Consider the following 24,215-nt stretch of genomic DNA (forward strand, 5'->3'; position numbering starts at 1 on the left):
TCGAAGCTCTCTGGGCGGTTTACAGTAACTAAAAACAAATACAATTTAAAATACATCTTTTAAAAAAACAATTTAAAACACAATTTAAAAATTTAAAACAATATAAAACACATGCTAAAATGCCTGGGAGAAGAGGAAAGTCTTGACCTGGCACCGAAAAGATAACAGTGTTGGCGCCAGGTGCACCTCGTCAAATACATCATTCCATAATTTGGGGGCCACCATTGAGAAGGCCCTCTCACCTTATTGCCATTCTCCCAGCTTCCCTTGGAGTAGGCACCCGGAGAAGGGCCTTTGATCTTGAACGTAGTGTACGGGTGGGTTCGTATCAGGAGAGGCATTCCATCAGGTATTGTGGTCCCTCAGAAACATAAAGGCAGCCAGTGCAAGTGGGCCAGAATCGGTTTTATATGTTCGGACTGTCTGGTCCCTGTTACCAATCTGGCCACTGCATTTTGCACAAGCTGCAGTTTCCGAACCATCTTCAAAGGCAGCCCCACGTAGAGTGCATTGCAGTAATCTAATTTAGAGGTCACCAGAGCATGGACAACTGAAGCCAGGTTATCCCTGTCCAGATAGGGACGTAGTTGGGCCACCAACTGAAGTTGGTAGAAGGCACTCCATGCCACTGAGGCTACCTGAGCCTCAAGTGACAGAGATGATTCTAGGAGAACCCCCAAGCTACGAACCTGCTCCTTCAGGGGGAGTGCAACCCCATCTAGGACAGGTTGGAGATCCACCATCCGGTCAGAAGAACCACCCACTAGCAGCATCTCAGTCTTGTCTGGTTTGAGCCTCAGTTTATTAGCCCTCATCCAGTCCATTGTTGCAGCCAGGCACTGGTTCAGCACATTGACAGCCTGATCTGAAGAGGATGAAAAAGAGAAATAGAGCTGCGTGCCATCAGCATACTGATAACAACGCACTCCAAAGCTCCGGATGACCGCACCCAATGGTTTCATGTAGATGTTGAACACCATGGGGGACAGAACTGACCCCTGCGGAACCCCATATTGGAGAGTCCAGGGTGCCGAGCAATGTTCCCCAAGGACCACCTTCTGGAGGCGACCTGCCAAGTAGGAGTGGAACCACCGCAATGCAGTACCTCCCACTCCCAACTCAGCCAGTCTCCCCAGAAGGATACCATGGTCGATGGTATCGAAAGCCGCTGAGAGATCAAGGAGAATCAACAGAGTCACACTCCCCCTGTCTCTCTCCCGACAAAGGGCATCATACAGGCGACCAAGGCTGTTTCTGTGCCAAAACCAGGCCTGAAACCAACAGAAATGGATCCAGATAATCGGTCTCATCCAAGAGTGTCTGGAGCTGGCCAGCAACCACTCGTTCCAGGGCCTTGCCCAGGAATGAAACATTTGCTACCGGCCTATAGTTATTCAGATTTTCTGGGTCCAGGGAGGGTTTCTTCAGGAGTGGTCTCACTACCGCCTCTTTCAGGCAGCCAGAGACCACCCCTCTCGCAGAGAGGCATTAATCACCTCCCTGGCCCAGCCGGCTGTACCATCTCTGCTAGCTTTTATTAGCCAAGAAGGGCAAGGATCCAGCACAGAAGTGGTTGCACAAACCTGTCCATGCACCTTGTCAACGTCCTCAAGCTGCACCAACTGAAACTCATCCAAGAAATCGGGACAATGCTGCGCTCTGGATACCTCGCTTGATTCACCTGCTATAACACTGGAGTCTAAGTCCTGGCGGATGCTAAAGATTTTATCCTGGAAGTGCCTAGCAAATTCATTACAGCGGGCCTCAGATGGTTCTACCATGTCCCTGGGGCCAGAGTGTAATAGCCCCCGGACAATTCTGAAGAGCTCCGCTGGGCGGCAGATTGATGATTTGATAGTGGCAGCAAAATATTGTTTTTTTGCTGCCCTCACTGCCCCTAAATACAGCTTACCATAGGCACTTACCAGTGTGTAATTGCATCCACCAGGAGTTCGTCTCCATCTGCACTCAAGCCGTCTCCGATATTGTTTCATCGCTCTCAACTCTGGGGTATACCATGGAACCGTACGAGCTCTACACAGGAGAGGGTGCTCAGGAGCAATCATGTCAACCGCCCGGGTCATTTCTGTATTCCACAGCTCGACCAGGGTTTCAACAGGAGCACCAGCCCTATTAGCCGGAAAACTCCCCAGAGCCCTTTGGAACCATCTGGATCCATTAGTCTCTGGGGGCAGACCAAGTTAATAGGTCCCCCACCCTTGCAGAGGGGAAAAGCCGCTGTAAGTCTAAACTTCAGCAAGCAGTGATCTGTCCATGACAGATCAACTGATGTAAGGCCCCCCACATTCAGATCACCAACTCCATGTCCAGTTGCAAAAACCAAATCTAGAGTATGCCCTGCTACATGTGTTGGGCCAATGGCATATTGGGACAGTCCCACGGTTGTCATGGAGACCATGAAATCCTAAGCCGCCCCGGATAAGGTGGCCTCGGCATGAATGTTGACATCCCCCAGAACCAACAGTCTGGGGGATCTCAACAGTACACCCGAGACCACCTCCGTCAGCTCAGCTAGGGAGTCTGTTGGGCAGCGGGGTGGGTGGTACAGCAACAGAATCCCCAGTCTGTCCTGCTGACCCAACACTAGGTGCAAACACTCCAGACCAGTAGTCACATGGACAGGGTTCTTGCAGAGGGAGATGGAACTCCTATAGACCACAGCAACCCCCCCTCCCTGACCCTCAGGTCTACCCTGATGCTGGACCAGGTACTCTGGCGGGCATAGCTGGGAGAGACTGACTCCTCCCTGCTCACCCACCCAGGTCTCGGTTATACATACCAGATCGGCTGCCTCATCCACAATTAAATCATGAATGAGGGAGATCTTATTATGCACCGATCTGGCGTTTAGGAGCAGCATCCGGAGGCCTGACAGCTGGCTGATACGGTAACCAACAAACCTGCGGGTGTGGGGAGGACCGGAACAAGGCACTGTCGTTAACTGCCTGGGCTGCGTTCCCCTTACCTGGCAAGTCCTCCTCATGGCCTTCATGATGACCATGGGGCTGTCCCAAGTTGTCACTGGCCCGACGCATAAGGCAGGACACTCCCTCAACTTGGTTTTTGCTCCAGATGGAGGAAAGGGTGGTCTGGAGATGGGAGGGGTGGATGTCACCCCACTGTCATGGTCAGACCATTTCCTGGTGAAGTTTAGACTTATGGCTCTGATCCTTCCCTGCAGGGGTGATGGACAGATTAGGATGGTCTGCCCCCAGAGACTAATGGAATCCACAGGATTCCTGAATGCCCTGGGGAAGTTCCCAGTAGATAGAGCAGGTGACCCTGTTGAAGCCCTTGTCACGCTGTGGAACAGCGAGGTGTATCAGGCTCTTGACACGGTTGCCCCCGAGCACCCTCTCCAGCATTGTGGAACCTCGGGTGCACCTTAGTACACTGTGAGGTAAGGGCAATGAAACAGGCTTGATGACAGCTAGAGTGCAAGTGGTGAAAGACGTACTGTGAGGTTGATCAGGAATGAGTAAAACTTCATAACTGTGCCTACTGTGTGGTGGTGAGGGCAGCGAAGAAGGTCCACTTCTCTGCCACCATCGCATCCTCAAGTAGCTGTCCAGTGGAGCTTTTCCATATTGTCAGGGGTCTGTTGAAATGGAGTTGTAGAACCTTTGGAGGCCCATTGTGAATTACTTGCAAGGCACTTTGAGGGTAAAGTTGCTCGCCTCCATAGGAGTCTTGATGCCCCATCCAGTTCAGTGCAACATCTGCTGCAACTTCTTGGGAACGGTTTCAGTTGATGCAGCCTGATGACGTAGACAAGGTGCTTGTGATGATGCGGCCAGCAACATGTCCTCTCAACCCTTGCCCTTCTTGGCTTTTTAAATCTTGCCAAGGGGGTTTGACTGAGTGGATCCAGGGTGTGGTGAATGCCTCATTGTGGGAGGGAGTGGTTCTGGCTGTCCTGAAAGAGGCAGTGATCTGACTGCTCCTGAAAAAGCCTACCCTGGATCCATTGGTTTGCGGCAATTACCGATTGGTCGCAAATACCCCCTTTTTAGGGAAGGTGAGAGGGTTGTGGTGCAGCAATTGCAAATACTCTTGGATGGAACAGATTATCTTGACCCATTCCAGTCCGGGTTCAGGCCTGGTTATGGGACTGAATCGGCCTTGATAGACAAATCGGCACTGTGATGGATGACCTTTATCGGAAGAAGGACAGGGGGAGGGAGACCCTGTTTCTCTTACTTGATCTCTCAATGACTTTTGATACCATTGACCATGGTATCCTTCTGGGCTGACTTGGTGAGATGGGTATTGGAGGCGTTGTTTTACAATGGTTCCAATCCTATCTCCAAGGTTGTTTTCAGAGAATAGAATTGGGTGATTATCTTTTGGTCATCTGGCAGTTGTTCTGTGGGGTGCCGCAGGGTACCATCTTGTCCCCCATGTTGTTTCATATCTATATGAAGCCCTTGGGAGCAGTAACCAGGAGATTTGGGGCAATGTGTCAGCAGTACACTGATGATACCCAGCTCTATTTCTCTGTAACATCTGAATTGGGAGAGGCTGTGCAAGCCCTGGACCGCTGCCTGAATTCAGTGGTGAGCTGGATGAGGACTTACCAGCTTAGGCTGGTAAGAGAGCTACGGCCATTTCTGGACCAGGATAGCCTGACCACTATTGTCCATGAACTGGTAACCTCCAGGCTGGATTACTGTAATGCACTGTACATGGGGCTACCCTTAAGGCAGGTCTGGACGGTGCAGCTAGTGCAAAATATAGCAGTGCAACTGCTCTGGGGCAAGGTATCACCAACATGTCACCCCACTGCTGAAGAATTGCACTGGCTACCTATAAGCTACCAGGCTAAGTTCAAGAATCTAGTTTTGGTGTATAAAGCCCTATGCAGCTTGGGACCAGGATACCTGAAATACCTTCTTATCCCTTATATACCCAGTTGATCACTGCACTCTGCAGGTGTGGGCCTCCTGTAGATACCATCTTATCAGGAGGTCTGTTCCACACAACATAGGAAATGGATTTTTAGTGTGGTGGCACCTACCCTGTGAAATTCCCTCCCCTTAAATATTAGGCAGGTGCCATCTCTGTTATCCCAGTCTGCATCTGTGTTGGAATTGCTTTTAATATTTTTTTAAACCTTTTTTTTAAAAAAATATATTTTTAAAACCTTTTAAAAATGTTTTTAAAGATGTTTTATTTTAATATATTTTAAAGTCTGTTTTTAAAAAGTGTTTTTAGTGCTTTTGTTTGCCGCCTTGGGCTCCTATGGGGAGGAAGGGAGGGATATAAATCAAATAATAATGAATATATAAAATATATATTCACACAGATCAACCAAAATAAGGTGCCCTATGAGCGAACCCCTCTCCAAGAATCATTCCATAAACCATACAGAGCTCCTGTTTTTACCAGAAAACTGCCTAGCTCTCACCTAAGTCAAATATGAATATTCACCCTCACTCACAGAAAAGTATTGACAATACAATTAATGTACTTGGAGATAAGGAAGAGATATCACCTTTGTCCTTGCTCCTCCCCAGAGTGGCAAGCCTCTTTGGATTCACTCTTTTTGGGTGACCCACTATCTGCCATGGCTCCAGGGGAATCATACCCCCTATTATTGTTGTTTTTGTTGTTATTTGCTTTTCTTCACAAAAGTGAAACCAAAGCGACTTACAATCAATAGAAAGATTAAAACCAATATAAAAAACTAAAAACAAATAAAGAGTTAAAAAAAACACAGTACCTGCAGTGGAACAGCCCACCCTCTAAAAGAGCCTACAACATCAAGCCCTCCAAAATCTGTCAAAATTAAGAGCTGAATGCCTTGGGGAAGACAAATGTTTTTTGTGGCACCTAAAGGTAGATAATGATGACACCAGGCATGCCTCCTTGGGACAGCTTTCCATAAACAGGGGCCACCACTGAGAAGAAATTCTCATGTTGCTACACTCCACATCTTCCTCGGAGAAGACAGACAAAGAAAGGGCTCAGATGTCAAACGCAGAAGGGTCTTATATGGGGAGAGACATCAAACAGTACCAGCTGGCACAGTCCCTTTAGTGTTGGGTTTTTCTTGGTGCAAGTGGGCGAGGGTCTGCTGAGCTCAGCTGCTCAGATTCAGCCACAGATTCCCCACCACATTTGGTCAAGGCTTCTGCTCCACTTCAGTCTTGCCCCACAGACCATGAAACTGGAAAAAGAAGCATTAACTGAGTTAGATATTATTGTTGTTGTTATTGTTAACAACAACAACAACAATAATAATACCCTGCCTTTTGGCCAAAGGCCCTCAAGGTGGCTTACAAAAAACACAAATATAAAAATACAATATAAAATACATCAATAAAACAATACAACTTACAAAATACAATTTACAAAATTTAAATAACTACTCTTAGGCTAACTATGTAAAATGCACGACACATGAGGGAAAAGGGACAGGGGAGAACAAGGAAAAAAGCATGCTCAGGCACCAGTTCTCAAATTACAGTTCTTATCATGACCAGCTGGAATGGAAGCAGGTAGCCTGATAGCATGGTGGCTACTGGAGAGGGCAAGGGCAGCTAGTTGCTCAGCAGAGGATGAAACAGCTCACGGATGGATCAGCTTTGACATGGAAACAAAACACATCTTTGCTGCTGAAGCCACAAGGCATCCTGGTGAGCATGTTGCATGGTGTCATCCTCCCCCTCACTCTGCCCCTCTTGTTCGCCTCTTGCTCGGGTTCCTTAGCCGCCATGAGGCTAGAGAGACACTGGATATGCTTGGGGTCAGCGGGGGCCAGCTGGCTCAACTCCGGGTACACGTCCCGGCAGAGCGGCTGCTGCGCCCAGGGGTCCCTCACTAACAGCCTGAAGCGCAGTGCAGGAAACTCTTGTCCTCAGCCAGGTTGTTGAAGCAGGGTGCGGCCGGGTAAGGCAATTGTGACACGGTCAACTTTACAAGCATATCTGCCACCATCACATCTCACATCTAGTTTGGTTCTGGGTAGATTCACATCTCTATGTCAGATTGGAAGTGCTGACATCTCTGCTGCTTCCAGCCGTGATGGAAGCATCAGGTTACCTAAAATCAGACCCGTGCTGTTCCTGTGGCTAGCTGCGCGAGGTTGAGGTGCACCAATAGAGAAGCCTGAAGAGAGATCTTAAGTGAGGTGAGGGCATACTCCGAGTTCCTGTGTCAGCCACATGGTGCTACTGCCTTCTTGTATCAGGTCCACCTCATCAGCCAGACCCATCTTGCCTTCCTCAGCAAGCCGATCAATAGTCCCTCTTCTTCCTGTGCTGAGCAAAATTGAAAAGCACGCTTGGGAGACCATGACGTCCCGCCCAGGATAGCTCCACCCCCAAAACACAGCTCTGCTCATACAGGCGTAAGAAGAAAACTAGAGAGGGGTTGATATGAGAACTGATTAACACTGTACACAGCGAGGGGGCTGGGTACAAAAACACAAGTGCTACATAGTAAACACAATGAAGTGACAAGCAGAAATATGTGTTTGCAAACAGTGCAATGGACGTGTGATATGGCAGCCTTTCCCAGCCTATGGGGTCCCCAGATGTTGCTGGATTACAACTTCGATCAGACCCAAATAGTATGGCCAATGGCAAAGAATTATGGGAACTGTAGTCCAGCAACATCTGGGGACCCAAAGGTTGGGAAAGGCTGTTGGGGCATGCAGGGCTACACCATAGAACCTCGGTTGGCCACAGTTCCCTGACAAGCTCACAAACATATATGTCACTTGGCTGAGTCAAAACATGTTGCATGTATAGTTCTGATGTATATGTATTTTCTTTTGAAAATACATTTTATTGCCTTTTCAGATTACTAAAAGAACCTCAAGAAACCAACAAGACAATAAATTAAGTAAAAACAGCTCCATATACACAAGAGGTCTGAAAACTTCTGTTAATGTTATATTATTGTTCTGAGTCCCTTTGAGCTCAAGCTGGTTGTTGGCAAAGCAGCATACAGACGTTAAATGAAAATGAAACTCAGAGTGATCATTTTATTGACCAAAAGTCAATAGAAGTCTTTGGGAATCAGAAGGTTGTCCTTCTGCAAACTGCACTATGACATAAAATCATACCATGTTTCATAAAAGGCACTTCTGTCCTCATTGTTGCCCAAGGTTCTGAGCTATGAATTGGCTTTGGAAGAGCACAGAAACAAGAGAGCTTTACTGGAATGGTTATAGGTTGGTTTTAACTTTTTTTAAATACTGCATTTTAAAATTGTTTACCCTGCCCTGGGACTTTTGGGTGAAGGGTGGGTAATAAATGTTAACAGCAACAACACATTACAGAGGGGATCTCATCATTTTGTTCCTATTGCTGCTTCTTGTGGGGTCAGATGATGCTGAAATTCTAGAAGAGGTCTGTGGAAGTCTGTGTGAATACCACAAGCTTCAGAATGCAATGGTTAAGGATGCACTGATGCTTGATCCTTTGGTGGCAGTGAGTTTCCTGTTTCTCCAGAGTCTTTGCTGTGGCCCCCTACCTGCCACAATATCCTCCCCCACTCCCTATTTGTTGCCCCATGGAACTGACAGTAAAAAGAGAAACACTGGATATTATACAGCCATGAGAGTGGCTGTATTCTTTAGGGGGTCTATTGTACTGAACCAGCAACGAGCAAATAAAACTGGTACTTAGAAAAATAGGAGATGACACACTCTGAAAAAAAAAGTTGCATAAGATTTTCCCGGCAGCTTTTAATTTAGTCTGGGACCTATATGGGAAATTTGTGTGAAATCATTGCACTGCTGAGGAATTTAAGTTTTTGAATCAAAATCTCCAAGCTGAAAGAAGGGCCTTGCCCCTGAGAAATGCTTTGGCCATCTCCCAGAATAACAGAGGGCTATGATCCAAAATAGGGTTAGACGATGTAAAGGTTTCCTGCCTTTCTTCCAAAAATACAGGAAATTATTGTTCTTTAAATAGAAACAGGCTAGGTTACCAATTAAAAGAATTTAGAGCTAGCAAAGTGACATGGCATGAAATGGAAATATTTCTAGTTCAGACTTAAGGAAATCATATTGCAGAAGGTTGGAGAGATAATTAAGAAAGCACTCTAAGTGGGAATAAGAAATATAGATTGGGGAATAAAATACAATGTGATTTTCACCAGCATGTAGAACCTGTCAAGTATCTAAGAGTGATAATTCTATGCCATAAATTTGTACTGGACTTTATTCTCTTGCCAAATCTGTTCATTTCTTTCTTTCTTTTTCTGGTTTCAAGGCTAGTACACTCACGGGAACTTCACCAAGGGCTCTGAGACCTTTAAAGGAGGTGAACAGAAGTGAAATCTGTGTGATCAACAGATAACGCAGGTGAATGTTGGGACTTGTTTAGACATCTTTTGCAATCAGAAATTAATGATGGGGCATTGTAGAAAAAAAGTTTATAACTTTTAGTAGAGGTTTCACAATGGTACACTTACAACATAATCCTGTACAAGTTTACTCAGAAGTAAGTCCCACTGAGTTCATATTAGGTTTACTCCCAGGTCAGAAAGTATAGGATTGGAGTCTTAAGGTGATGTTTTCTTATTGTGATATACACTGTATGGGTAGGGTGATCATCTGGCCACCCTGAGTCTAGGTATGCAATTCATGTCAAATGAACATGGGGAACTTTCAACACAAAGTTGGGGGAAAATTGAGTTGGATCCAAAGGTGCCCCTCTAATTACAGAAGGGGATTGGATCCAGCAGAGGCTTCTTCCTCCTGTAGAAAAGGCCGTTATCCTGTAGCCTCCTAATGCCACATCCCCCACTGTTCCAAAGGGTCTCTCAATCCTCTGGAGCAGATTTGGCGTGGAAGGACAGAAGACTGCAATGAAGAAAGAGACCACAGACCCCAAGAACACCAGCTTCTGTGAGCAGAACTCTACTCATGGCACTCTGGATCCAACCCATTTTTTCTTCCTTCTCCACTGACCAAAAAACCTTCTCTCCATAACATATGAATGGTAGGCAATTTGAAAGTCTTTTACAATTTAGAGTAGGGGTCACCAATCTTTTTGGGTTAGTGGGCACATTTAGAATTTTGAGAACCTACCATGGGTGCTACTCGTAGCATATCACAAAATGCTTATGTGGCACATGGCATAACACAAAATAGCTGCCATGGGAATGTGGCAAAAACACAAAAGAGATATTTACTGAGACCTATGGTGGGTGCAAGGTACTGAATGGCACTCTGGCACCCATGGGCACCACATTGGAGATCCTTGATTCAGAGATTGCAGCAGAGGCTAAATGAATGGGGGAGGGGGCTGAATTTGGTTCCTATCATCTTCTAGGCACAATTCAAGGTGATGGCTGCTACATGTTACTCCTATGATCTCTTTTGTCTGATGGTGGCGGCCCATGAGTACCACATAAAGCAAAAACCAGTTGGGGCCAAGTTTTAGAACTCCTCATCTTTGGAAATGGGAGGGCCAATTGCAGTTGCCACTTCTCTGTGGTGATCTTCCTCAAAATTCTGGTACTGTCAGATTAAGGGAAGTCCAGTAAGAAGGGTCCATAATATGGAAATTCCATGTCATAAGCCATGTAATAGCCCTAAATGTAATGTGCCAGAGCTGATCCATAGCTAGAAATGTTATGGTGAAGGGGCCAAATGATACACTGGGCTGGTCATTGATCCTAAGTTAATGTGAAACAGCAACATCCTAAAGATATGTCTGATATGTTTCAAGGTTTTTGACGCATTAATTCAATTCAATTCAGTGAGGTGGTCTGGTTTATCCATAAGGAGCTAGCCCCATCCCATGCTGACTCCCTCATTTATTAAGCTTGTCTGCTTTCATTTATTTTGTCTAGTCCATGTTTTCTATAATTTAAGCCCATTGGGTGATGTCTGTTGCCTTTTTCAGTCACTGAAAACTGGGTACAATGAGTGTACATGAGGGGGAGCAGGCTGTTTTGTTCCATGTGCATTAATTAGAGAGGACCCCATAAAGGCATGTGAATGCAGGGTTCCTGATTGTGCATAGACAGCCTTCCATCCATACACTATACATGTGGGACTCTCTACAGACATACTAATGAACACTCATAGGGAGGAAAGTCCTTTCTGCTGTGATGGTACCTCAGCCTCTGCACACATTTGTTGTATCCACTTTTCAGTGCCTGTGTTTGATTAAGTTCTGAAAACTGAACTGAAGAGGTACATTTCTAATTAAGGGAAATGTACAGAAAGCTCTAGTTTGGGGATATGCTCCAGAAACACTAGGCCACCATGAAGCCCAGCAGATTAGAGGCTGAGCTGTTAACCCTGCTCAGTTTAAATAGGGTTGGTTGTTAATCTGGTGAAATGAATGGGCTGATTGCAGCCTGATAGACAACCAGGAGCTGGCAATGTGTTGGTTATGTGTGCCAGCAAATTGTCACAACTTCTGCTTGGATTTGTAGTCACCCATCAGAGTAATGCAAATACATCACTAACATTTTTAGAAGAGCTGGTAGATATGATGATGAGCCACTATTAATAATACTGATGGCTAACATTCATCTGTTGTGCACTTCCATGGATCTCAGATCATGTCACCTTAGATGTGTAGCTCTCTTTTTATAAATAAGGGCATTCCTCCATTCATGGTTATGCAGACAAAGCAGGTACACAAATCAAGGGCTCCAGAATTTCAACCCAGCATCTCAAGCATTGAACCCACCTTTGTCTTCTTTAAGACTTCCTTGCATAACATATAAACTCATGGAACTCACTGCCAAAAGATGAACTGATGGCCACTGACTAGGGATGTGCTAGAATTCCACCCAATTTAGATTTCATACCAATTTTTCTATTAATTTGCTTATTCTCTATCATTGCAGATCAGATTTTTATGTAGCAATTTTCTGTAGCTATTTTCAAAACCTTTTTTTTAAATCTGCCTCTAAAATATTGATATAAAAAATGATTTTATCAACATTTCCTTTCCTTTCCTTTCAAAATATCAATATTCCCTTTTAAATTATCACTATTTCTTCTAAACTATCGATATTAATATTAATATTGTGTGTGAGGGTGAAAAACAGATCAGTAAAAGCATTGGCTAGTGGACACAGAATGAAATCAAATTGACACCGTCCTGTTAGGTCAATGGAATGCTTTTCAACTGGTACCAGCCAACGGATTCCATCCCTACCACTGATTTAGATGATTTTTTAAAAAGTATTAGACCGATACATGGAGGACAGGTCTATCAGCACTTATTAGCTATGATAACTAAGTAGAACCTTGATGTTCAGAAGCAGTATGCCTTTCTGAGCAAATAATTTGGGAGCAAACAATGAAAGAGGCCTGTTGGCTTCATGGCCAACTTGTGGCTTCTCAGAAGCATTTGGCTGGCCAGTGTTGGAAAGTGGATCCTAAACTATATGGAGTCTTGATGTGATCCTGCAGTGATCCTCTTAGATTTGCTCTCCTATTTAATAGGAACAGCTTCATTTTTCTGAATCCCATCCCTAGCAAATTACTGTTCCCATTTTGCTTTTTGGACAAACCTTTTCAAAAATGGTATCAGCATGGGTTACTTGAGTTGGTATTCCTTGGGTGCCAACTCCTTATCCCAATTTCTAGAACTGAAGTCTTTTAAGGGAGGAGCAGATGCATTTTGTCTCTAGCACCCATAAATGCAAATGCAGATGAATACTAGACACCAGATGGTATAGATCTTGAACCGCAAGAACAAGACTCTCTTTTCTATGAAATAAGTGCTGGTCAGGCTATTGTTGAGTAAACGAGTTCAGCATGCAGTCAGTATGCTACTCCAAGTTCAGTTCAGAATGGGTTCACAGGATTTGATTGAGCTTAAATTAGCTGATTTTAAGGTTGGGCCCATTTCAGTCTCCAGGGCTTGTTATGTTCCCGATGATGCCTTCAGGAATGTGACAAGGCTTGGAGGCTTCATCACTCCTAAAAGTCTAAGTTTTGAACTCTGAAATCCTTTGTTCAAAGCTCACTTCAGTCATGACGTTCTTCTAGTTGCTGTAAACTGGAACCGCACATTTGGCAGAAACCCCAGGAGACCTTTAAATGTTATCCTAGCTGCATTACATCTGCTTTTCTGTTAGAGGTTTCTGCATGAGAGCAATAATGTTTCAGTTAATCAACCATGTGGGCAGAAACTGTGAGGGGCTTTCCCATAGAGTCAGCACCTCTAGCAGAATTCCAGTTCCATGGTTAGGATCCACACAATCGACCATCGTCCTCATCATTTAAATGTTACCCTAGCAACTCATGAAAAAGTGGCTAGGATAACATTTAGCACCCCATCCAGAAGGCTCTGATGACCAGGTCCACAGTGAAGGTGGGACAAGTAAGGAATGCTTAGACTTGCCCTGCTCCCCTCCCCCAGCTGATGTTTCTGACATGTGTTTGCTGTGTCACAGAAAAAACAACAGTGAACAGGGAGGGGTTGCAGGGATAACACACTGGAGAAAAGTTAAGCATGGCCATCTGCTTCAAATCACATTCTCCCTCCCACCATTTTGCAGCTGATCAGGGAAGACCTGGGCTCTCAGAACCTTGTCTCAGCCAAATATGTAGTTCCATGAAAGTCATATCCATTCAGTGTCAGCCCCCTCACCTATCTTAATTATGAAGTTCATAATGCTAGCCCAACTTTAAGGGTTGTTATAATGATTACAAGTGGCATAGCTAGGGCTGGACAGCAATTCACAAGTCTGAGGTCCTATTGTCAAGATCTCTTCCCCCCCATGATCCCAGAGACCCAAAGAATAAGTGGCGTGCCAGAAAAAGTGAGGGCAGGCAACCGCCTTTAGGATTGTTGGACCACTGGAACAGTGAAAGGGTGCGCTCCATTGCTCCTCCTGTGCCCTAATTGGCCCCATGGCTGCAAAAGCGGCTCCTGAATTGTTCACCTCACTGCCACTTTTGCCCTGGGGGAAATCATTTAAATTGAAATGATGGGCAGTTCACTGGAGCCTTGGCTGCCAGTGCGGTGCTATCCTTCCTAGCATGCACCAGCAGGTAGCCATGCCCAGTCCAGCCTGGGAGAAACAAAAGGAAAATGCCACATTCTCTCCCCAAAGGTGGGACACCAGTAGGAGGAAGAAGAGCAGCATGGGTAGTTGGGGTGCGAGACTAGTCCAGGGCTCCCCAATGCCTCCCCAAGACCTGTCAATGCTACTGAGGATTACTGAGGGAATGTATACGAAGCAATCATATATAAAGCCTAAGCAGGTGTGCTGAGATTATTACTTGCCTAGATCCTTCAGAATTTATTCTGATAAATTTGAATGAATTACAGTGAAAGCCTTATTTTTGTAATGAACAAATGAACAGCGAAATGAATGGTAATACAGTGTGTGTGTGCATGCATGCATGCATGCACCTACATATACACATCTTTTCACTATCAGTTTGGGGAGAATTTGGAATAAGCCTACAGTCTGATTTGGAATGAGACTACAGTCAGAGCTTGAAAAGCATCATGAGCTTCAGAGCCTGTTCCTTTGAGCGCTAACAACTCTGTAGTTAAAACATTTAGCTAATTTTCATCATGTGACTTCAGAGGTCGATGTTTTCTTTGCAGGGTTTGTTGCTTCTATATAAAGCCATGCCGGTGGTAGAGGTGGTGTCTGTGACTCATAATAGGTCAAGTTATCAACTTAGCCCCAAGGAATGTTTCTTGTTTCTCTCTCTCTCTCTCTCTCTTTGTGTGTGTGTAATTTTATTATTAGCTTTAAAAAGTTGCTTTAGCTTCCAGCAAAGCTGTGAGGGAGAATTACACACTTAAGCATTTCTATCACTGAAGTGTAGTGCCTGGCAGACACTAAACATGCTGAGACAAACAAGAGAGTCCCCAGAGTGCTCATCTGCTACAGGACTTTTTTCATACTGCATCAATAATGTAAATGGAGATGTGAAGATAGCCCCCTATTTCTATAAGATATGATTGCACTAGTGCAGGGAACATGCACTCCACTTCAGGGGAAGTACTGAGGTCAGCTTTCTTAGATGCTGTCATCACAAGGCCAAAAATAATTGAACACAAGAAATGGATTTATCAGAATGATTAATTAATTAAAATACATAAAGCCTGTCTTTAATTATGGAAAGGCCAAGCAATATATTCCAGTCTCTAAAGAACAAAGGATTTCTAAACTGGAAGATCTTAATATTATTGTGGAAGACCAAAAGGGAGTGGGGGCATGGGGACAAACTTCTGGGTTGCGAAATCTAAAGTCTGGACTCAGTGACAGAGAGAGCTTGTTACAACTAGGGATGAGAGAGAAATTCACTTCCCATAACAATACACAAACTCAAACACAGCCATTCTTTGAAATTCATGTTTCACTGAATTTTGCAATAAAATGCATGTATTAGTGAAAATAGTATGTAGAAATGCATTCTATGTATTATAAATATTGTATGTGTATTAGGCAAAATTGCATAGAAAAATGTGTATATTAGGAGAAATTTGCATTAAAATACTGATGAATTTTCATCAGGCTTTTAAAAATTTTTTTTGTAAGCTGATGTGAAAATGTGGAGAACTGAAGTCTGGAAAAATGAGAAACAGAGAGAAATCAAAATGGACAGATTCATTTGCCCATCCCTAGTTACCACCCAATACGAATCCAAGAGGAGGAGAAGGCAACATATGCATCACCCCAAAAAGAAGCAGCACATCACACAACAGAGAACAAAAGAAGACACAGATTTGCATAAGATTTGCAAATGCTAATTTAGACGTAAATGTAAATGTAGATATAATTACTATAATTTAAATAGAAACACACTGCATACTACCTTATAGAAGAAGACTGTGACTAGAAGACATGTGTGCCTCCTCTGTTGTTCAGGAGTTAACTGTTGAGAGGCAACTGCATGGCCTAGTATAGGGCACTTCCTTGTACCATCCAACGCAATTTGGCCTGCCAGGCCACAAAAGGGTCACAAGTTGTATAGACTGGCCTTAGATAATCGTGCAACATTTGACTTGACGCAGTTAGGGGCAAGTGCTACTGAATATCATGGGATAAGCCTCTAGGCGTTCATTGACAAGAGTCCCTGAATTTATCCTGTTACCATGCAGCAGTAGCGGGGGGGGGGTTCCATACACTGTGGACTGCAACTCCCACCATTCTTTACCATTGGCCATGCTGACTGGGGCAGATGGGAGTTGGAATCCACAACAGGTTGTATCCAATCTTCATCCTACTTAGAGTAGAGCCATTTAAATTGATGGACATGATAAATTTATGTCTGTTAATTTCAGTGGGTCTACTCTGAGAAGAGCTTAGCTGGATACAACCCAGTATCTGGATGGTACCACTTAGGCTGGCATTAGTGTAACAACAGAAGTGAGTGGTCAAACCAGTGCAGAGGGACAATATGTCACCTGCTGCTAGACTTAGAAGCCTACCCAAGTCTTTGTCATATTCCAGTGGTTTTCCTGGTACACTGACATAGGAAAGGTAGAAGTGGTGGCTTCTTGCATAATATCCTTTCTGGTTTATATTTTGCCATGTCTTATTTAAAATGAAATAATGGAAAGGCATAGGATTGCTGATGATCATGGCAAAGATGGCCAGTCTGCTCCAGCTGCTTCAACTGGGCAGAAGTTCCTAGCTGTGACATAACAACTTCAGCTGACTTATAGAATACATCATCTCATCATCAGTGGGGCTATCCTAGATTAAAGCTTTGGGGACTGTAGCATGATGCTATCTGAGGTTTATGGAGGAGATCTTTCCTGTTTATTAAGGAACAAATAGGCATCAATCCAGGTGTCTGGTTCACTTTAAAATACAAGAACAGTCACCTAATGAACTGATTTCTTCCCCCACATCAGTAAGTTTCATAAAAATCAGTTAACTTAGCCTACATCTGCCAATCTCTGTTGCTAATGAACTATGATTAGAATAAAATCTAAAAGACATAAATCAAAATCACCTAAATCTCTTTTTTCTGTCAAGACACATAAATGTTTCCTATCTTCCATCAAATTATTTTAATTACAGCTGCTGAGCATCACCATTCTTTTCAGACAAGCTGCCTCTGCTGCTGTTATGGAACGTAGGATACATATTCTCCAGTATTTGTTCATATTATTGCCCTGTGTTATATTATGGAAGCTGCTTCTTACACAGATCAATATGTCTCTCCTGATTTTGGCCCATCAAATGGTGTAAGAATGAGCAGTTGTACCTGATCCGCTGTATCTACCTCTGCTGTCTCCACACGTACATATGGCCTTGGAGTGCCCAAATATCACCCATGTGCAAATAGTTCAATGCACATAGACAGGCACACAGGAAACTGTCTTATACTGAGTCAGACCATTGACCCATCTCAGTAGAACTTGGCCTCTCCCCACTAACTTCTTTGTGCCCTGTCAGCCAGCCTGCACCTGACTACATTCTGACTTACATACAGTACTGGGGGTGGCCCTGGCTGTCAGCTTTCTCCTCCTTAGTCTCAGGGTCATCCTTGTACAACTTCAGCAGGGAGGAGGATGCGGACAAAATTAGAATTAGTTGGCTCTATCTATCATTGACTCCGGCTCCACCACTTACTATTGGTCTCCCTGTCTTCTGCCCCACCACTCCCAGTGGAGACCAGCCACCAATGGCCCATCTATCTCAGTATTATCTACCCTGGCTAGCAGTGGCTTTCCAGAATTTCAAGCAGGAGTCTTTTCCCAGCCCTGCCTAGAGATGTCGGGGATTGAACCTGGGACCTTTTGCATGCAAAGCATGTGCTGTGCCACTGAACCTTGGTCCTCCTTCCCCAGATAAAATGGTTAATCTATTGCATTACAATAGTGCTACAGCCACATGATCTCCACCAATGAACACCGAACTGGATGCACACCCAGATGTTCCATCCTTGTGCATGCTTCCATACAGGAAAAGCACACTGGGTGGGAGGGAAGAGGCAGTGCACACTCGCTGTCCTCTGTGCAAAGTGCTGGATTGACAGAGACCTACCCAGTTCATCTCTCTTTTTCTTGAACTTGCATCAGATATTATTATATAGGAAGCAGTTATTGGGGACAGAAATTTCCAAGGCTTTGTCTATGTGGGTTTACACTTCATGATCTCAGGCCAATACAAAAATACAATTTGAAAGACTACCCTAGAACATGTTGAAATACTGCTTGCATGCTGATATGACTCCATTGTGAAACAAGCATTTTAGAATTTTGCAGGTAAATTCCGTGATGGGAAAACAATAAGAAAATGTGTTATTAGCATAAACAACTAACAGCCCAGTCCTATGTATTTATACTCCTAAGTCAGTCCCACAGTCCCACTGGATTCAGTGGGACTTGTCTATTGGCTACATGTTAAACTTACTATATGACACGTAGGCATAAGTAAGGCAGATGTAACTGCTGAGAATTCTAAAGCCCCACACCCTGGCATAGGTATAGAAAACTAATTGCCATTGTAGAACCACCTTGCTCCATTGTACATCTATATTTATCCCTTCTTAAGCAGCTATTTTTCCCTAGTGGATGGGAGGAAGAGAAGCAGGGCAGTTAACTGCTAATGATATGTAAGATAAGTATAGGTAAACAGGGTCCACGAGCTGTATGGTCCTCTCCAACGTCACCTGTATTAAGAGTTACATGTGGCAACTTTCATATTATGAATGTAATGCATAGGCAAGAACTTCCTTCACCATTAGCATGCTTAGGACAGTGGACTTAAAATGCATGATCCGGCAAACAGGGAAATGGACTTGCGAGTTCTGGACTCAGTCCTTATACCAGCTAGGGATGACTTCTGTGGTTGCTAGCTGCAGTCTCATTGGCCAAAAACACTATCTCTCAGCCACTTTTTTTAACACCTGCAAAGTGGAAAGAAATAGTACCAAGGGATTATATTGAGAACAAAGCAAGCTAAAAACTGCAAAGTATTTGGAAAATACTGTTTATGTGTGCTAACACTTTTTCATCTTGTGTTCCTGGAGTCTTTCTTTCTTTCTTTCTTTCTTTCTTTCTTTCTTTCTTTCTTTCTTTCTTTCTTTCTTTCTTTCTTTCATGGGGTTGACAAACTGGCACCCTTTGGGCTGCCTGCTCACCTGCCTTGCTGCTGGGCCAGTTCTGAATCTCCTGCTGCCGCCCATGCAAGACTGCTGCAGGGCTCACCTCCTGCCCACTCCCTCACTCTGAGAAGGGCCAAAGCAAGGCATTCTCTATCAGGTGGCTGGGAGAGTGCCTGTGCTGCTGCCACTTTAAAGGAACTTTACTTAAATTTAGCTGCTACAGCAAAATGGTAATGGATAAGGTGCTCTCCTGGCCACATCATCTAGAATGCTTCACTCTGAGGAAAGTTCCCCCTTCCCCAGGCCTTTCCCAGAATGAGGAAGAGAAGCCATTTAGGGCCTCAAGCCATTCAGGGCTTTATATGCTAGTACTAACATCTTTAATTGGGCCCAGGAGCTCACTGGCAGCCAGTGCAGCACTTTCAGAAGGGGTGGCACATGTTCCCATCAGGTTGCACTCCCTTACCAATCTAGCAACCATATTCTGCATTAGCTACAGTGCCTGCACTGTCTTCAAGGGCAACCCCACATACAGTGTACTGCAGTAGTCCAGACAGGAAGTCACCAGAGTATGGACAACTGAGGCCAGGCTTTCCCAGTAGAGGAGTGGCTGTAGCTGGCAAATCAGCCTCAGGAGGGATGAAGCTCGCCTAGCCACAGAAGCTACTTGGGACTCTGGTGTCAAGTTGGAATCGAAGAGTACTCCCAGTCTATGAAGCTGTTCCTTCAGGGTCAGTCGCACAAACTCTTAAACCTAACAATCTTATCCATCTTTGGGAGCTGCTTAGGAGATGAGACCTGCTTTCCATCTGCTTGGCCTCCCTCCCATGCCTTGTGGTTTTCTTGCCTGGTGACACCAGGGAAGACCAAGTGTGAGGGCAGGAAATGCTGCCAGAATAATCTTTGCACCATATGGGCCACCATGTTATTTCTGTATCTGATATTAAACTTGAATATGATTGTATTGTGAGCAATTATGAGAGCCTCTCAGGGCTATAAATCAGGGTTCAACAGTATAAGGCAGCTTTTCTATGTTCCTGTGCTGATAAAAGTCTTTTAAACAAATAAACAAATGATCTTATTTTCTGTAGGAATGGCTACATTGACCAGGATCCAAGCAGCATATGCAAGGGGCTAGTCCAGTGAGGTACATCTGTCTCCATCACTATTAACTTTCAGGAGGAATTTGAAAACATTCCTTTACCAAAGCATTTGATGGCTGAAGAGGACTGCTCCTGGCAAGTTGAATATCACTAATGAAAGAATGTTTTTAAGATGTTTTATAATATTTTGAACTGTGTTTTATAATCTTCCATGGCGCAGAGTGGTAAGCGGCGGTAACGCAGCCGAAGCTCTGCTCACGGCCGGAGTCCAATTCCAATGGAAAGAGGAAGTCGAATCTCTGGTAAAAGGGGTCAAGGTCCACTCAGCATTCCATCCATCTGTGGTTGGTAAAATGAGTACCTGGCATATGCTGGGGGGTAAAGAAAGGCTGGGGAAGGAACTGGCAATCCCACCCCATATATACGGTCTGCCTAGTAAACGTCACAAGACGTCACCCTAAGAGTCGGAAACGACTTGCACTATAAGTGCGGGGACACCTTTACCTTTTTAGAATGTTTTTAACTGAAATTGTGATTGGAATGTTTTAAAATGTTTTTAGTATTTTTCTTCTTCTTGTTAAATTGTTTTGTTTATCTTTGTCACCCTGGGCTCCTTCGGGAGGAAGGGCCAAATATAAATGATGATGATGATGATGATGTAATTAAAGAGTTAGCCCAGTCTGTTCTTTTTCTCTTTCTTTAAACAGCTCTGACATATCAGAACTGCTTTTGACATTCTTGCCGTGTAGTGTTGGAGGGGCTGTATTTGATGGATATTCTATCTACTTCTTGATAGAAGACCCTCTTGTGATCAATTCTGGACTGAGCTCCAATTTATTGACCTAAAAAGATCCATCCCATTACTGACAATAGACATCAGGCCAAGCACTCCTCTGCCTCGCTGAATTTCAGGAGCAATTATATAAGCATATTGATGACCCTATACTCCATATTCACATTGCTACATGACCTCTTCCAGTAGCTTAACAGAGAAACATAGGAGATACAATGGAACCTAGCAACACTCAAGATCACAACTTCCATATGGATAGAACAAAAGTCTGCCAGCACCACCAGGAAACTAACTGACAAGTAGGAATGGAACCACTACAATGCAAAACCTCACCTCCCAATTCAACCACACAGTTCTCATGAAGGATGCATGGTCAGTAGTACTTAAGGCTCCTAAGAGATCCACAAGTCTTTAAAGGGATACATTCACTCCCCATATCAATTTTCTGGCAAAGACCATTCACAATGGAAGTCTTCAAAGGGGGCCCTTTTATGAAAACATGTGGTTCATGACATGAGTGGTGCTCTGCCCATATATCTGAAATACTTGTCATTTATAGCATGACAATAGCAAGAGCCTTCTGAAAGAAATAGCTAAAATCATTTTATCGGGGAAGAATTTGTACTGCATCAGTGAAAGCCAAATTACAATAGCTGACAAAACATGAACGTTTAATCATGGTGGATTAGAAGAATGCTCACAAGGCGTTCAAAGGAATTTATCGTTATTCAACATTTCAGCTTGTGATCTCTTAACATGTCTTTGGGGAGTCAATTTCTCTCTGCACTCCATAGGAAAGGCATGCACGTGAAAAGGGTTAGATTATAGGAAACTTAGTAAATAATATAACAAAACAGCTTTCCATCCTGTTCGACTACACAGCCAAGTAAATGCGAGCACCCCTCCTACGCTTGCATGCTATTGTGTCATCCAGAAAATACACATCCTCCCTCGCATCTGATATAATTGTTCCCTTGTTCAACAAACTCCTTTACATAAAGGAAAAAGGGTACTGATTTGAACATGACTCATCCTACTTTTTTAGCCATGAACCATTTTTCAAAGACTTGCCATACCTTTTCTTCTAACTTCAGCTGCTGTCACGATCTCATTTAAGACAACGTTGTTCAAGTGGATCAGGATATCATCCAGTATATTTCAAGTCAAAATCTTGAGTGCTCTTTACTCAGCAATGAGTATTTATTTATTAAATTTATTATTATTTAAATTTATTTAATAATAATAAATTTATTATTATTTATTAAATTTATATCCCACTCTTCCTCCTAGAAGGAGCCCAGTGTGGCAAACAAAAACACTAAAAACACTCTAAAATATCTTAAAAGCAAAAGAAGTTAAAATATATATTAAAATACACATATTAAAACAAAGCATCTTGAAAAACATATTAAAACAAAGTGTCTTGAAAAACATATTAAAACAAAACTTCTTGAAAAATATCTTTTAAAAAAGCTTTTAAAACATCTAAAAAAGCAATTCCAACACAGATGTAGACTGGGATAAGGTCTCTACTTAAAAGGCTTGTTGAAAGAGGAAGGTCTTCACTAGGCACCGAAAAGACAACAGAGATGGCACCTGTCTAATATTTAAGGGGAGGGAAATCCAAAGGGTAGGTGCCACAACACTAAAGATCCACTTCCTATGTTGTGTGGAATAGACCTCCTGATTATATATCTGCAGGAGGCCTTCACGTGCAAAGCACAGTGATTGACTCAGTATATATGGGGTAAGATTATCTTTCAGGTATCCTGGTCCCAAGCTGCAAAGGGCTTTTTACACCAAAACCAGAACCTTGAACTTGGCCTGGTAGCTAATGGGCAGCCAGTGCAGTTCTTTCAGCAGCAGATTTGTTGGCTATACTCTGCCCCAGTGAGCATTTTGCCGCATTTTGCACCAGCTGCAGCTTCCACACCAATCTCAAGGACAGCCCAACATAGAGCACATTATAGTAATCCAGCCTGGAGGCTACCAGTGCATGGACAATAGTGGTCAGTCTATCCAGGTCCAGAAACGGCCACAGCTGCAGCTGATAAAACGCACTACTAGCTACTGAGGTCCCCTGGGCCTCTAGCATCAAAGATGGATCCAGAAGAATCCCCAGACTATGAATCTGCTCTTTCAGAGGAAGTACGACCCCATCCAAACCAGGCAACTGACCAATTATCTGAACTCAGGAACCACCAGCCCACAGAGCCTCCATCTTACTAGGATTCAGACTCAGTTTATTAGCCCTCATCCAGCCCACCACTGAGTCCAGGCAGCGGTTCAGGGCTTGCACGGCCTCTCCCAATTCACATGCCACAGAGAAATAGAGCTGGGTATCGTCAGCGTACTGTTATGTTATGTTATGTTATGTTTTATTTCTAGGCCACCTTTTGGACAAAAAGGCCCCCAAGGTGGCTTACACACAATTAAAAAACACAAATACAAAATACAAATAAAAACAATACAATTTACAAAAAATCAAACTAACAAAATTATAGCATTTCTAAAAAGCATCAACAGCTATCCAAAAGCATTCATCTTCCTGGTAAAGGACAGTCCCCATAAAAATGTCACTGAGATCAGGGGTGAGGGGGTAAAGCAGGTGGAAAAGTGTACCCCTTGATAGTCCCAGCACAGTCTCATTCCTACAGCAGTGTACTGCTGACACCTTGCCCCAAATCTCCTGATGACCACTCCCAAGGGCTTCATATAGATGTGAAACAGCATGAGGGACAAAATGGTACCCTTCAGCACCCCACAGCACAACTGCCAGGGGGCCGAAAGACAGTCACCCAATGCTATTATCTGAAAATGACCCTGGAGATAGGATCAGAATCACTGTAAAACAGTGCCTCCGAAACATATCTCACCAAGTCAGCTCAGAAGGATCCCATGGCCAATAGTATCAAAGTAAGATCAAGTAAGAATAATAGGGTGACACTCCCCTCGCCCTTCTCCCGATAAAGGTCATCCATCAGGGCAACCAAGGCTGATTGAGTCCCATAACCAGAACTGAATCCAGATTGGAATGGGTCAAGATAATCTGTTTCATCCAAGAGTACTTGCAATTGCTTCTCAATCACTTTCCCAAAATACACAAAGGTGCATTTGCAACCCTTTGGTAGTTGTCACAAACCAATGGGTCCAGGGTGGGCTTTTTCAGGAGCAGTCAGACCACTGTCTCTTTCAGGGCAGCTGGGACCACTTCCTCTCACAAAGACCTACTCGGTCATACCCCCTCGACAAGCTTTAATAAATCAAGGAGGACAAGAGTTTT

This window comes from Rhineura floridana, chromosome 3, assembly GCF_030035675.1.
Source record: "Rhineura floridana isolate rRhiFlo1 chromosome 3, rRhiFlo1.hap2, whole genome shotgun sequence".
Taxonomy (NCBI): domain Eukaryota; kingdom Metazoa; phylum Chordata; class Lepidosauria; order Squamata; family Rhineuridae; genus Rhineura; species Rhineura floridana.